This window comes from Hypanus sabinus, chromosome 3, assembly GCF_030144855.1.
Source record: "Hypanus sabinus isolate sHypSab1 chromosome 3, sHypSab1.hap1, whole genome shotgun sequence".
Classification (NCBI taxonomy): domain Eukaryota; kingdom Metazoa; phylum Chordata; class Chondrichthyes; order Myliobatiformes; family Dasyatidae; genus Hypanus; species Hypanus sabinus.
Window position 1 is genome coordinate 180,741,319 of NC_082708.1, and position 14,405 is coordinate 180,755,723.

Below are 14,405 nucleotides of genomic sequence, written 5' to 3' on the forward strand. Positions count from 1 at the left end.
TAACGTCACGTTGTCGAGGAATTCGTTATTTCAGGAAAGTTTCTCCTAATGGACTGTATAAATCACTTGGACTTTCGCATTTACCACTTTAAGACTGTATTCCAGAGTTGCTGTATAGCAGTTAAATTATAGAACCATAGAACATTACAGCACAGAATCAGGCTTGTGGCCCTTCTTGGCTGTGCCGAACCATTTTTCTGCCTGGTCCCACTGACCTGTACCTGGGCCATATCCCTCCAAACCCCTCTCATCCATATACCTGTCCAAGTTTTTCTTAAATGTCAAAAGTGAGCCCGTATTCACCACTTCATCTGGCAGCTCATTTCACACTCTCACCACTCTTTGCGTGAAGAAGCCCCCCATAATGTTCCCTTTAATCTTTTCCCCCTTCATCCTTAACCCATGACCTCTGTTTTTTTCTCCCCTAGCCTCAGTGGAAAAAGCCTGTGTGCATTCACTCTACCTATACCCACCATAATTTCATATACCTCTATCAAATCACCCCTCATTCTCCTACGCTCCAGGGAATAAAGTCATAACCTATTCAACCTTTCTCTGTAACTCAGTTTCTCAAGTCCCGGCAACATCCTTGTAAACCTTCTCTGCACTCTTTCAACCTATTAATATCCTTCCTGTAATTAGGTGACCAAAACTGCACATAATACTCCAAATTCGGTCTCACCAATCTCTTATATAACCTCACCATTACATTCCAACTCTTATACTCAATACTTTGTACCAAAAGGTCTCTTAACAACCCTATCTACTTGTGAAGCCACTTTTAGGGAAGTATGTATCAGTATTCCCAGATCTCTATGTTCTACTGCACTCCTCAGTGTCCTACCATTTACCTTGTATGTTCTACCTTGGTTTTGTTGGAAAGGAGAGGAGAGAGAGATACTGCTTCTACCTCTTCCAATGATTCTGAGTGAGGCACAGAGAGATCTGTTCTTACTGAAAATACCTTTATTGTTCAAACTAACAAATATGTGAATTCATACACTAAATAACTTGTGCGCACAACTGCTAAGTACCCCTGACTCTCCTAGATAGTCAAAGAATAGCAAAGGTATTACCCGGGCGGAGGAATTTATGCTGGCCAGGCTCTCCTTGTTCCTCGTGGTCCTGACTCACTCTCCACGTGCTTCATGCAGGGTTTTTCTCGCTTGCATCTGCGATGGTTATTCTTCGAAGTTACCGCCACCGGCGCACACAAAGCATTCACTTTTATATCCATTTCTTATCAATTCAAATGTCGCATTCCCGTGTCATTGGCTGCAGGTCAAGTGTCTGGCCTTTAACACCTGGTCATTGGCTCTGGTCCAAGCCAGCATCCATCTTTTGTCCTCTCTCCATCAAGGGACAGTTGCTGACTCACGGCTCTTTGTTCTCAGTCAGCAATGAGCTTGAATCACCTCAGGCATTCACAATCCTGCATGTTATAGCCAACCAAAGAACAGCTCACAAACAACTCCTTATTTGGAAATGACCTCCAGTCCAGCAAATTACCTGAAGTCTTTGTATCTTCTTTAAAACACTAATCAAGCCCAGCATGTCAAGCTCACAAAATGGAGAATCGAGTGTGTTCACAAAATGGCAGCCTCCATCCCCCAAGCACACGGCAAGAACAAAGACTGCTTCCACTGTCCTTGATTCATTTGAATTCACTGATTTGAAGATTGTCATTCTTTCTGGCCAACTGTTTGACCTTCCGAAGTGCAATACCTCACACTTGTCCGCATTAAACTCCATCTGCCATTTTTCTGCCCATTCCTCCAAATCCCTCTGCAAGCTTTGAAAACCTTCCTCTCTGTCCACTACACCTCCAATCTTTGTATCATCAGCAAATTTGCTGATCCAATTTGCCACATTATCATCCAGATCATTGATATAGATGACAAGTAACAATGGACCCAGCACTGATCCCTGTGGCACACCACTAGTCACAGGCCTCCACTCAGAGTAGCAACCCTCCACTACCACTCTCTGGCTTCTTCCATTGAGCCAATGTCTAATCCAATGTCTAATTCCAATGTCTTAACTTACTGTTAAGTTAGTTGTTTGTTTACTTTTCATTTTTGTTGAGCAGAGTTTAAAAAAATGTTAATTTGTTTATGAAACTTGACAATTCTATATTCATTGTTGCCGGACATGAACCGTGACTCCTTACCAACATCTTGTCAGATAACATGACATCTCACCTCCTGAACTCAGTATTCTGACTGATGAAGGCAAGAATGTCAAATGCCTTCATCACCGTCCTGTCTACCTGAGTCACCACAACCTGCCTCATTTTAACCCAGCATGATGACGAATATACCCTTGTTTGGATAATAAGGCCAGTGAACAGTCCCAACCCTGATGGACAGGGCTCAAATACCTCTGTCTCAGACACATATCTACAGAGAAAGATAGACCCCAGGTTAGACCTGAGTGTGTGTGTGCAACCCAACACTGACCAGAAGAAGGCAATGGCAAAACACTTCTTTAGAAAAATATGCCAAAAGCAATCATGGTCATGAGACACGTGTGTGTGGCCACTAGGGTCTGATGTGCTCTTCTCTTTGCCTCAGTGTTATACTGTAAATCACCTGGGTAGAGCACACTTGAAGGGACATTGGGCAATGTGCTCAGAAAGTGCAGGAGCAATGCAGCTGAGAAGACAAACCGAGTTAATATTTCAGGGCAAGAGCCCTTCATGAGAAAGGGCTTCTCTCATTCTCTGTAGTGGCCTGGTGAAAGATAGTTGAACAGAAATATGAACTGCTTCTCTTTCTACAGATCACGTCTAACCAGCCGAGAGTTGTTTACAGTACTTCCTGCTGTTAAAGATTAGCTTGATTTGTCACATATATACATATAAATATACAGTGAAATGTGTCATTTGCATCAATGACCAAAACAGTCTCTTTGTGTTGAGGGCAGCCTGCAAGCGTCACCTCACTTCCAGCTCCAACATAACAATCCCAGAATTTACTAACCCTAGCCCATACATCTTTGGAATGTGGCAGGAAACTGAAACATCCAACATCTGAAATTTCCAACATCTGCATTTGTTTTTTGATTCTCAAACTGGCGTTGACTGATGATGGGGCGGACCCTGTCTGGGCAGTCAGGGGAACAACAGCGCTGCAGCTTCATTCACCACTGCCATTCACTCCAAAGTAAACTAAAGTGAGCTATTATAGGCTTGACCTTGGCCACAGATCTTTATGAATTGAAGCTAATATTAGAAGTGACTGCTCACTGGGCTGGATTGGAAAAGCATGAAACAGGACTTATTTTCGGTACGTACACTCAGTGGCCATTCTATTAGGTATACCTGTTCACCAGCCTGTTAATGCAAGTAGTTAATCAGCCAATCATGTGGCAGCAACTCAGTGCATAAACATGTGCGGACATAGTCAAGAGGTTCAGTTGTTGTTCAGACCAAGCATCAGAATGGGGAAGAAATGTGAACTCAGTGACTCTGACCATGGAGTGATTGTTGGCGCCAGATGGGAAGCTCTGAGTATCTCAGAAACTGCTGATCTTGTAGGATTTTCACACACAACAGGCTCCAGATTAGGGTTTCCCAACCTAGTGCCCACGGACAACTCGGTTAATGGCAGGGGCCATGCCATAAAATAAGGTTGTCAATCCCTACTCTAATGTTTCACAGAGAATGGTGCGAAAAACAAAAAAAAAACAATGAGTGGCAGTTCTGTGGGTGAAAGCACTTTGCTAATGAGGAGTCCTGATGAAGGGTCTCAGCCTGAAACATCAACTGTTTACGATTTTCCATAGATTCTGCCTGGCCTGCTGAGTTGCTCCAGTGTTTTGAGTGTGTTGCTTTGCATGTCCTGCATCTGCAGATTTTCTCATGTTTGTTAATGAGAGAGGTTAGAGGAGAATGGCCAGACAGGTAGGCAACAGCAATTTCAATTAACCACATGATGCACAAAAAAGCATCTCCGAACACACATCACGTTGAACCTTGATGTGGATGGGCTACAGTGTCAAAATCCATTCCTGTACCTTTTGAACTGGCCACTGAGTGTATATTCAAACATTGTTTAACCAGAATTGTACTGGCTCTGTAGTTATTGCTGCTAATTATGTGAGCACAACTGATTGATGCCCTTTACAGTCAATTAGGTGATGCTTTAACGGTACAGGCTTGACGCAGTTAATGACCGGCTGGAGGTTAATGTTAGCTCACATCTGGTGCTCCATACACTGTGCTGGTCACTGTGGATGCACAGCAATTATATCGCAGAACGTGCAGAGGACACTTACGGGAACATACCCAGGGATGTTGCTACGAGGAAACAGAGTGGTTTTGCCAAGAACACAAGACATTCTGCAGACACTGGAAAGCCAGAACAACACACGCAAAATTCTGCAGCAACTCAGCAGGTCAGGCAGCATCTATGGAGGACAGCAAACAGTTGATGTTTTGGGTGGGGGGGCAGGAAAAGCCAGAATAAGTGAGTGGGGAAGGTGAGTCTGGATGGTGATAAGTAGGAGAGGTCAAGGGCTGAGGAAGAAGGAATCTGATAGGATTCTAGACTCCATGCTTCATGTTCTATGCTCTTGAATCACCAAGGCACAGAAGGTAATGGACCACATGCAAGTAAATCCATTTATTTTATTTATTGAGGTACCGCACAGGAACAGGCCCTTCAACACAACACCCTGCAATTCCCCATTTTAACCCCAGCCTAATCACAGGACAATTTACAATGACCAATTAACCTACTAATTGGTACATCTTTTGACTGTGGGAGGAAACTGGAGCACCCGGAGCAAACGCACGTGGTCAAAGGGAAAGCATACAAACTCTTTACAGGCATAAGAGATTCTGCAGCCCTGAAGACGGGTCTCGGCCTGGATCATCGAATGTTTGTTGCCCTCCATAGATAGTCCCTGACCTGCTAAGATTGGTGTTGCTTCCTCATGAGCAGAGATGGCCGAGGGGAGATTTAATCGAGTTGCTTGAAATTATGCAGGGGGATAAATATTATACTCTTTACACGGATGGACAAGGTGGATGAAAGGGCTCGTTCTCCTGCTCTACAGCTCTTGGATATGACAAGATCAGATGCAGTCATAACCATTGGCATAGACATAGCTGATCAGTGATAAGATCTGAGGGAATCTGCTTCATCAAGTTGAGGGTTGTGGGAAACTGGCCAAGAAGGTGGGCAAATGCAAGCAGGCTTTTTCCACTGAAGCTGGGGGAGACTGGAACTAGAGGTCATGGTTTAAGGGTTTGAAGTAACACAAGGGAGAACTTCACTCAGAAGAAGGTGTGAGTGTGGAACGAGTGCCAGTATAAGTGGTGGGTTTGATTGCAACACTTAAGATAAGTTTGGATAAGTACATGTATGGGAGGGGTATGGAGGGCCGTGGTCTGCATGCAGATCGATAGGACAAGCTAGATGGGTTGAAGGGCCTGTTTCTGTGCTGCAGTCTTTTGTGACTCTGACTCTAAGGAGAGTGGGGGGTGGGCAATGTAGATCAGCTAAATTCAATGGCGGGACAGTATTGAAAGGCTGAGTGGCCTGCTCCTGCTCCTTTCACATTGAAGAGCTGGTCGGAAGCGGGGTAGAACACGTGCCTCCATTTGTGTCAATGATGCTTAGTGGCGAGGTGAGTTGAGATCTCTAAGTTCCTAGGTGAACATACAACTTGCTCTGGTCCAGAAACTTAGACACCACAGCTCAAAAAACACTTCAGGTCCTTGACTTTCTGAACCTGGTGGTGTGGGAGCCATAAGGTCCCTTCCCATTGGTAGTAGAGGGAAGAGAGCATGCCTAGATAGTGGGGTTACTTGATTATGGATGCAGCGCGCCTTGTACAAAAGTCTTAGATGTATATACACGTATACAGTTAGGGCGCTTAAGGCTTTGGCACAGAACTGTATTTGTCAATGTGGAGCGGAAAGCAAGTTTGTAAATCTGGTGGGAGCAAAGGATGTTGGGAATGGTGAGGGTGGATCACTGCAGGAGGCAAGGGGGCAGAGAAGGAGAGCCAGGGGTAAGGGGTGGTGCGGGTGCAGACACACCCAGCCCTGAGACACCGGGCAAGGTCATTTTATTCCAAACAATTGGTTTATTGATCTTTACAGAACGTCTCTCTGGTGCTTCCCACTCCCTCCCCTCTCCCTTCCCCTTTTCCCAATCATAATTCCCCTCTCCCTGCCCCCTTCCCACTCTCAGTCCACAATAGAGACCCATATCAGAATTAGGTTTATCATCACTCACATGTGATATGTCACACACACACACATATATATATATATATATATATGTGCCTAAGACTTTTGCACAGTTCTATAAATGTGCTCAGTGGTAGGGAGAGTTTTGCTTCAGATGGACTAACCGTATCTATCATTAGAGCTAACTGCCTGAATGCACAGTAATGGCAGAAACCTTTAGGACAAATAAAGAATCCATTGATGACTGGGTCAAGAACTGGGAGGTGACTCTGTTTTAATATTTAAGTCATAAAAGTCACATTATTTGTTTGCCATGGTAGTGTAGCAGTTAACATGACACTATTACAGTTCACGAGTTCGGAGTTCAATTCCACCACGATTCTGTAAGAAATCTTTATATGTCCTCCGATGGAATGTATGGGTTTTCCCCTCATACTCCGGTTTCCTCCCACAGTCCAAAGACATACCGGGTATGTTAATTGGTCATTGAAAGTTGTCCCATTAATCGGGGTTGTGGGGCTGCTGAGGCGGCACAGTTCAAAGGGCCAGAAGAGTCTACTTTGCACTTAAATAAGTTAATAAATAAAATCAACAATGCAAAAAATCTGAATGGTGCTGCGTCAGCAGAGGGAGCTCTGTACCTGACTTCAGTTGTCTGAGGCTCGCATAATGAACAATCTGTTCTGCAACAGTCTCCAGTCAGGTACCAAAGGTGCCCAGCACTCCGACCCCAAACTGGAGTGAATGGGACAAGAAGGACAAGTAATTATGAGTCTTGACGAAGGATCTTGGCCCAAAATATCAACTGCTCATTTCCCTCATTTCCTTTCAGAATTAAAAGTTCAAAGTAATTATCAATGTGCATACATATATGTCACCATATAGAACCGTAAAATTCATTTTCTTGTGGGCATATTGATAAATTCATAATAGAATATTCTATAATAGAATCAATGAAAGACTGCACCAACTTGGGGGTTCAAACAGTGTGCAAAAGACAACAAACTGCAAATTGTTACGAGCCTGTGGTCGTACTGTGAGTGTTACATTAAGGGCGCCTGAGTGAGGCAGGACAATGACGTCAGTCCCAGGCTGAAGCAGTTTGCTTCAGATTTTTACACAGACTGAGAGAGAGAGAGAGAGAGACCTTCCGCTGTAGTGGAGAGAGAGAGGAGACTAGCTGCCAGAACTTCGGCTGGTCACTGCAATGGTTTGGAACTCTCTTAAGCCCAAAAGATTGGGTTAAACATCAGCACACGATGCACAACGAATGTGGGACTGTCACTTCGTATAATCCATAGGAGTGGATTTTGGGATATCCTGTGGGACCACTTATGTGTTAACCCTTGCCTGGGTATTCTGTGTGGTAACCACTCAAAGACAAGATTCCTGTGACAGGTCGTTTTGGAACGACATGACGGACAAGATCTTCGACGACAGTTATTTTGTATACCTGTGGAATTCAACATAACAGCCTTTTCTCTACATTTTACCCTGGATTACTAATATCTCTCTCCCTCATTTATTACATGGATGAATTAACTTTCCTACTTTACCATCTTGAGGAGCTTGCTCCCCAAACTCAATAGTTTGGGAGTTATAGATACACATATATATACTCATAACACTGTTAACTTCTGTTTATCTTGGTTGAGTTACAATATTATAAGTAGATACTGATAAAGATAGTGGTTTCAACATTAAAATCTGACTCAGTGTGAAATCTCTTGCTGCTGGTTTGTTTCTAAGATGTTACATTACATAACAAAATACAAAAATAAAAAACAATAAAAAGATAGAAATAAGCAATAAATATCAAGGACATGAGATGAAAAGTACTTGAAAATGAGTTCATAAGCTGTGAGAACAGTTCAATGATGGAGTAAGTGAGACTGAATGAAGGTACTACCTCTGATTCAAGGACCTGATGACTGAGGGGTAATAACTGTTTAAAAGCTGGCAGTGTGAGCCCTGAGGATTGTGTACCTCTTCCTAGTGACGGAAGCGAGAAGAGAGCATGACCTGGGTGGTGGGTTCCTGATGATGGATGCTGCTTTGTGCTCAATGCCGGGGAGGGCTTTACCCATGATGGACCGGGCCATATCCACTACATTTTATAGGATTTTCCATTCGAGAGCATTGGTGTTTCCATACCAGGCTGTGATGCAGCCAGTTAATACGCTCTCCACTACACACCGATAGAAATTTCTCAAAGTTTTAGATGTCATGCTGAATCTTCACAAACTCCTGAGGAAGTAGAGGCACTGCTGTGCTTCCTTTGTACTTGGATTTATGTGCTGGCTGGTTCCAGTCCTGGTGAAGGATCTCGGCCCAAACCCTCAACTACAAGAAATGCAAAGTGTTGTGAACACATTCCCGGTTTCTCATGAAAATTAAGTTCCCCTCCATTTACTCTGGCTACTCCTCCCTCTTCCTTGTGAAAGCACTTCTCGAAGTCCAACCCTATATCCCCACCGTGAGAAGAGGAAACGAGTAAGGCTGGCCAACAGGGGCCTGGAGATGCTGCATAGGCCAGTGGATACAACGGATTACAGAAATATTGATTAATTCCAACCATAACATCGACTTTGGACAATGGAGACAGGAGGTCATCAATGGCCTATGCTCCGTTGGCAGCTAAGGCCTAAGAAGAAGAAGAAGCTTTGGGAAAGCAGCCAATATAATCAAATATCCCACCCACCCCAAACATTCCCTCATCTCCCCTTCTCTGTTAGGCAGAAGATGCCAAAGTTTGAAAACACGTAGCTCCCTGGCTCTAGAACTGTATTAATTCCACTGTTAGAATCGTAGAATACTACAGCAAAGAAATAGGCCCTTCAGGCCATCTAGTTTGTACCAAACTATTAATCTGCCTAGTCCCATTGAGATGCACCTGCACCATGGCCCTCCATAACCTTCATGTACCTATCCAAAGACGTACTGTTTGGTAGGTTAATCGGTAACTGTAAATTAGGCTAGGGTGAGATCGGAGGATTGCTGGGCGGCACACTTGAAGGGCTGGAAGGGCCTACTCTGTGTTGTAATATAATAAATAAATAGATATATAGATAGATAAATGAAATGAAATGAAATAAAATAAAATAATCCTATATTCCTGCAATACCACTTTCAAGGAGCTATGAATCTGCATTCCCAGATTCCTCTGTTGTACCACACTCCTCAGTGCCCTACCATTTACCATGTAAATCCTACCCTGGTTTGTCCTTACAAAGTGCAACGCCTCACACTTATCAGCATCACACTTGTCGAGACTTTTCATCAGTCGACTGTCGTCTCCCTCTACAGATCTGCCTGATACATTGAGTTCCTCTGGCAGTTTGTATTTGCTCTTCTCTCTCAGGTCCACTGTGCATCTTTTGACGTTCATTGCTCTTTCTTTGAATTTACAGCTTGTGTGGCTGTGTTTAGTTTTCATCTCTCATGGTAAAGGAGCTCTGGGAAGAATTTCTTTGATGTGATTCTTTGAATTAATCTTTTCCCAAAAGGCAAAAAGGAGCAAATTAGTCTCATTATGCAGTCATAGAATTGTTAGAGCACAGGATGCAGCCCATTAATTTTACAATGGAAAAACATAAAAATGGAAATTGTTAATAGACAAAAGAGGTATGCTGTTGTAGAGTAGTAGCCTGATTTCTACCTTGCTGCGGCCAGATGGCAACTCTCAGCCTGAATCCTTACTTACTTATCCATTGAAAAGGACCCCACTCCAGACCATCAAGCCATTGTCTCCCACACCATCACCAACCTCATTCTCTCTGGAGATCTCCCATCCACTGACATCAAACTCATAGTTCACTTATCCCACACTGCTCGTTTCTACCTGCTACCCAAGATCCACAAGCTTGACTGTCCAGGTAGGCCCATTGTCTCTGTCTGCTCCTGACCCACTGAACTCATGTGCACATACCTCTACTCCATTCTATCCCCTTTGGTTCAGTCCTTTCCCACCAACAGTACCCTTCACCTGCTCTCGATCTCCTCAAGAACTCAATTCTCTGGCTCTGACTACCATGGATGCTCAGTCCCTTTGCACCTGTAACCCCCACAAAGAAAGTCTTAAAGCCCCCTGTTTCCATTCTCAACAAACGACCCAACCAGTTCTCCTCCACCACCAGCATCCGCCATTTGGCACTACTGGTCCTCACCCTCAATTTCACCTTCGGCTCCTCCCATTTTCTCCCATCTCAAGGGGTAGCCATAGGCACCCACATGAGCCCCAGCTATGCCTGCCTTTTCATTACCTACCATACATGGTACGTTCCATATTCCAAGCCTTCCCTGTTAATGCTCCCAAACTCTTTCTGCACTACGTTGACAACTGCATTGATGTTTCTTCAAGCACCTATGCTGAACTTGTCAATTTCATCAACTTTGCTTCCAACTTCCACCTGCCCTTAAGAATGGACTACCATGGTCCATTCCTGACACCATTATTCCCTTTCTTGATATCTCTGTCTCCATCTCTACAGACAAACTGTCAATCAACATCTTTTATAAACCTACTGATCCCATGGCTATCTTGACAATACCTCTTCCCACCCTGCCTCTGATAAACCCTTTTCTCAGTCCCTACGTCTCTGCCACATCTGTTCCCAGGTGATGCTTTACTTTCCAGGACATTGTAGATACCCTGCTTCTTCAAAAAAGGGGGTTTCCCTCAACCAATAATGCTAACCTCACTCATATCTCCTCCATTTCCCAGTTATCCATGCTCACCCCATCTTCCTGCTTCCTTAAAAGGAACAGAGTTCCTCTTGTCCTAACTTGAGCCTTGGCATCCAACACACTATTCTCCACAACTTCTGCCATCTTCAACAGGATCCTTCCACCAAACACTTCTTTACTTTCTGCCCCCCCCCCCACCCCATCAACCCTCTGTTTTCAACATGGATTGCTCCTTCCATGATTCCCTTGTCCATTTGTTCCTCATAGTAATCTCCCTCCTGGCATATATCCCTGTAAGCAAAAGAAGTTATACACCTGCACATTTCCCTCATCCCTCACCTCCGTTCAGGGCCTCAATGAGTCCTTCCAAGCAAAGCATCACTTCACTTGTGAATTTGGTGAGGTTGTCAATTGTATCAAGTGCTTCTGATGCAACCTCATCACTTTGTCAGGCAACTCTGCTCCATCTGCCCAAAGAGGAATTAACCAGTGGCCAACCATTTTAATTTCTATCCCCACTCCCATTCCAACATGTTGGTCCATGACCTCCTTTTGTGTCATGAAGATGCCACCCTCAGGGTGGAGGAGCAACAACTATCAATTTCTCCTTCCTTAATTTTTCTGCTGTTTTTTTTTCCTTTCCCCCTCCCCATTCCCTCTACTTCTCTACTTCCATTCTCTTCTCTGGCTTATCATCTCTTCTCCTCCCCTGTCTATCACATGCCCCTGGTGCCTCTCCTTCTTCCCTTTTCCCAAAGGTCCACCCTCCACACCTATCAGATTCCTTCTTCTCCAGCCCTTCACCTCTTCCACACACTTGGTTTCACCTATCATCTTCCAGCGTCTCCTCCTGCACCTCCCTCCAACTTTTTATTCTGGAGTCTTCCCCCCTTCCTTTCCAGTCCTGATGAAGTGTTTCCACCCGCTATGGCGACCGTTTATTCATTTCCAAAGATGCTGCTTTATAGCACCAGCTGTAAGATTGGGGTTGGTTCAATTCCCACTGCTGTCTGTAAAGAGCTTGTACGTTCTCCTCGAGACTGTGCGGGTGTCCTCTGGATGCTCCTGTCCCTCCCACATTCCAAAGGCATACGGGTTTGGGTTGGTGAGTTGTGGCCATGCTATGTTGGCGCTGGAAGCTTGGTGACATGTTTGAGCTGCCCAGTACAACCCTTGCTGATACAAACAGTGCTTTTCATCGAACGCTTCAATGTACTTGTAATAAATAAACCTAATCCTTATCCTTTAATTGCCTTTTAATCAGTATTGATATGTGTACTGATTTATTATTGTCACAAATACCAAAACACAGTGAAAAGCTTGTCTTACATACTGTTCATACAGATCAAATCATTACACAGTGCATTGAGCTAAAATAATGTCAATCAATCACAACATCCAAAATGCTGGAGGAACTCAGCAGGTCAGACAACATCTATGGAAATGAATAAATAGTCAATATTTCAGGCCAAGTCCCTTCTTCAGAGACCCTTCCTGAGTCCTAAAGAAAGATCTCAGCCTGAAACAGCAATTGTTTATTCATTTTGATAGATGCTGCCTGACCTGCTGAGTTCCTCCCGCATTTTGTGTGTGTTACTATGGCTTACACTGGAACCTCTTTGATCCCTGGTTCTGTACTATTGGAATGTAATGCAAAGATTTTTACTGCTAATGCTGCAGGGTATTTCATTTAGTAGCTTTCTGCAGAAGCAGTGTGTCCTGCTGATAGCATGTTTGGGTTTGGGCTAAAGATAACAGGCTATGATGTTCAACTTAGGAATGTTGTGTCAGACATTCAGGATGGTGGCATTGGGAGAAGGTTCAAGAGAAAGGTGGGTGGAGAGAGAATTGTGATGGGCACTGGTGGGGTCCGTGGTCTTTTGGTGGGAGCTGGAGAGAAGATCAGAAGAGAGGGCACAGGATTTGATCCAACAGGACAACTCGATTGCAAGGAGTACTTTGTGAGTCGAAGGAGTCCAAGATGGGAAGCTCTACCGGTGATTGGTGATGAGAATTCAGTGCCACGAGTAACAATCCTACCCATCTTTTGGACAATCCAAGCTCAATGATGTGCACATTTAGACTGATTGTAATGGGCCCTTTTTATTTTTTTCTTCCTCTTAATAACTGGTTGATAAAGCTGAAATTAGCAAATACACCTTCTTTATAATTGCATGCAGTGTACGATCTGTTTATTTCTTGCCAACGGATAATTGTGTATGGGCAGTATTTACACAATGTTCACTCAAATCAAGGTTTCTTTAACTGGAACGTTGTGACATTATTGTTTGGTTGAACCCCAAATCATATCAACCCGAGGTGTATAGTGTTTATAAATGTTGACCTTCTAATTGTTGAGTCCTCTGGCTGTTACCGGGGCTGGTAATGAGCCAAGTTTCCACATGGGCTCCATGTGTGGAACTCATCCGGGATTTGCTGAATGCTGTGTAATTGATTAAGTGGTTTGTGTGTTTAAGCCTACATTTAAACTAGTGTTGGGGAATGTGATTAAGGTATTTTATTATGGACACCACAGAGATTAAGCTTTGGTGCGATTCAAGGAGATTACCCACAAATAATGCTTGTGTGAGGCATAGATAGGCTGGATAGTCAGTACCTGTTTCCCAGGGCAACAATAGCAAACACCAGAGGGCATATGTACAAAATTAAGGGAGGGAAGTTTAGGGGAGACATCAGGGGTAAGTTTTTTACACAGAGGGTTGTGAGTGTCTGGAATGACTTGCCAGGGATGGTGGTGGAGGCTAAAACATTAGGGGTATTTAAGAGCCTCTTGGACAGGCACATGGATGAAAGCAAAATGGAAGGTTATGGGGTAGTGTGGGTTTGGTACTTTTTTTTAAAGGATTATATGGGTCGGCACTACGTGGAGGGCTGAAGGGCCTGTAGTGTGCTATAGTGTTCTATGGTTCTGAGTGGGGTGATGAATTGCTATTGGAGTACTGAGTTCTGTAAAAGGATTGGGGAAGATTACACTGGTTAAACAGCAGTTTGACCAATCAGCATGTAAGTATGTCGTGTTAGTCCAGGCTAGGATGACGTGACTGAAGTTGCGCTGCCTGTTAGGGGAAGGACACCTGAAGAGGAGGGGCCATGGGCAGTCCAGATATTTAGAAAATGGGGGCAAGTAACTGAGTGTGAAGACGTTAAAGATGAACAGTGTGTAGCTGAGGGCAAAGACTTTAAAGACAAGTTGTTCTCATTTCTGCAGTGAGGGGAAGGAGTTGCCTGAAGTGAAAGGTCTAATGGATCCTTCAGTGAGTGATGGAAATTCTGAGCTGACTCCAGCTATTACATCACTGATAGATAAATGCCAAAGTGTACCAGTGGAGAATGCTCTCTGAAGTCAAGCCCACCCCTGATGGGGAGGAGGAATATGAGACTTGGGCGGAGCAGACATCTCAGTTACTGGATGAGTGCCAGTGCTCTGATAGTGTGAAAGAGAGTGACTGGTAGGGAATATAAAAGGGCTGAGATGGTGAGGCCCTTAAAGGCAGAG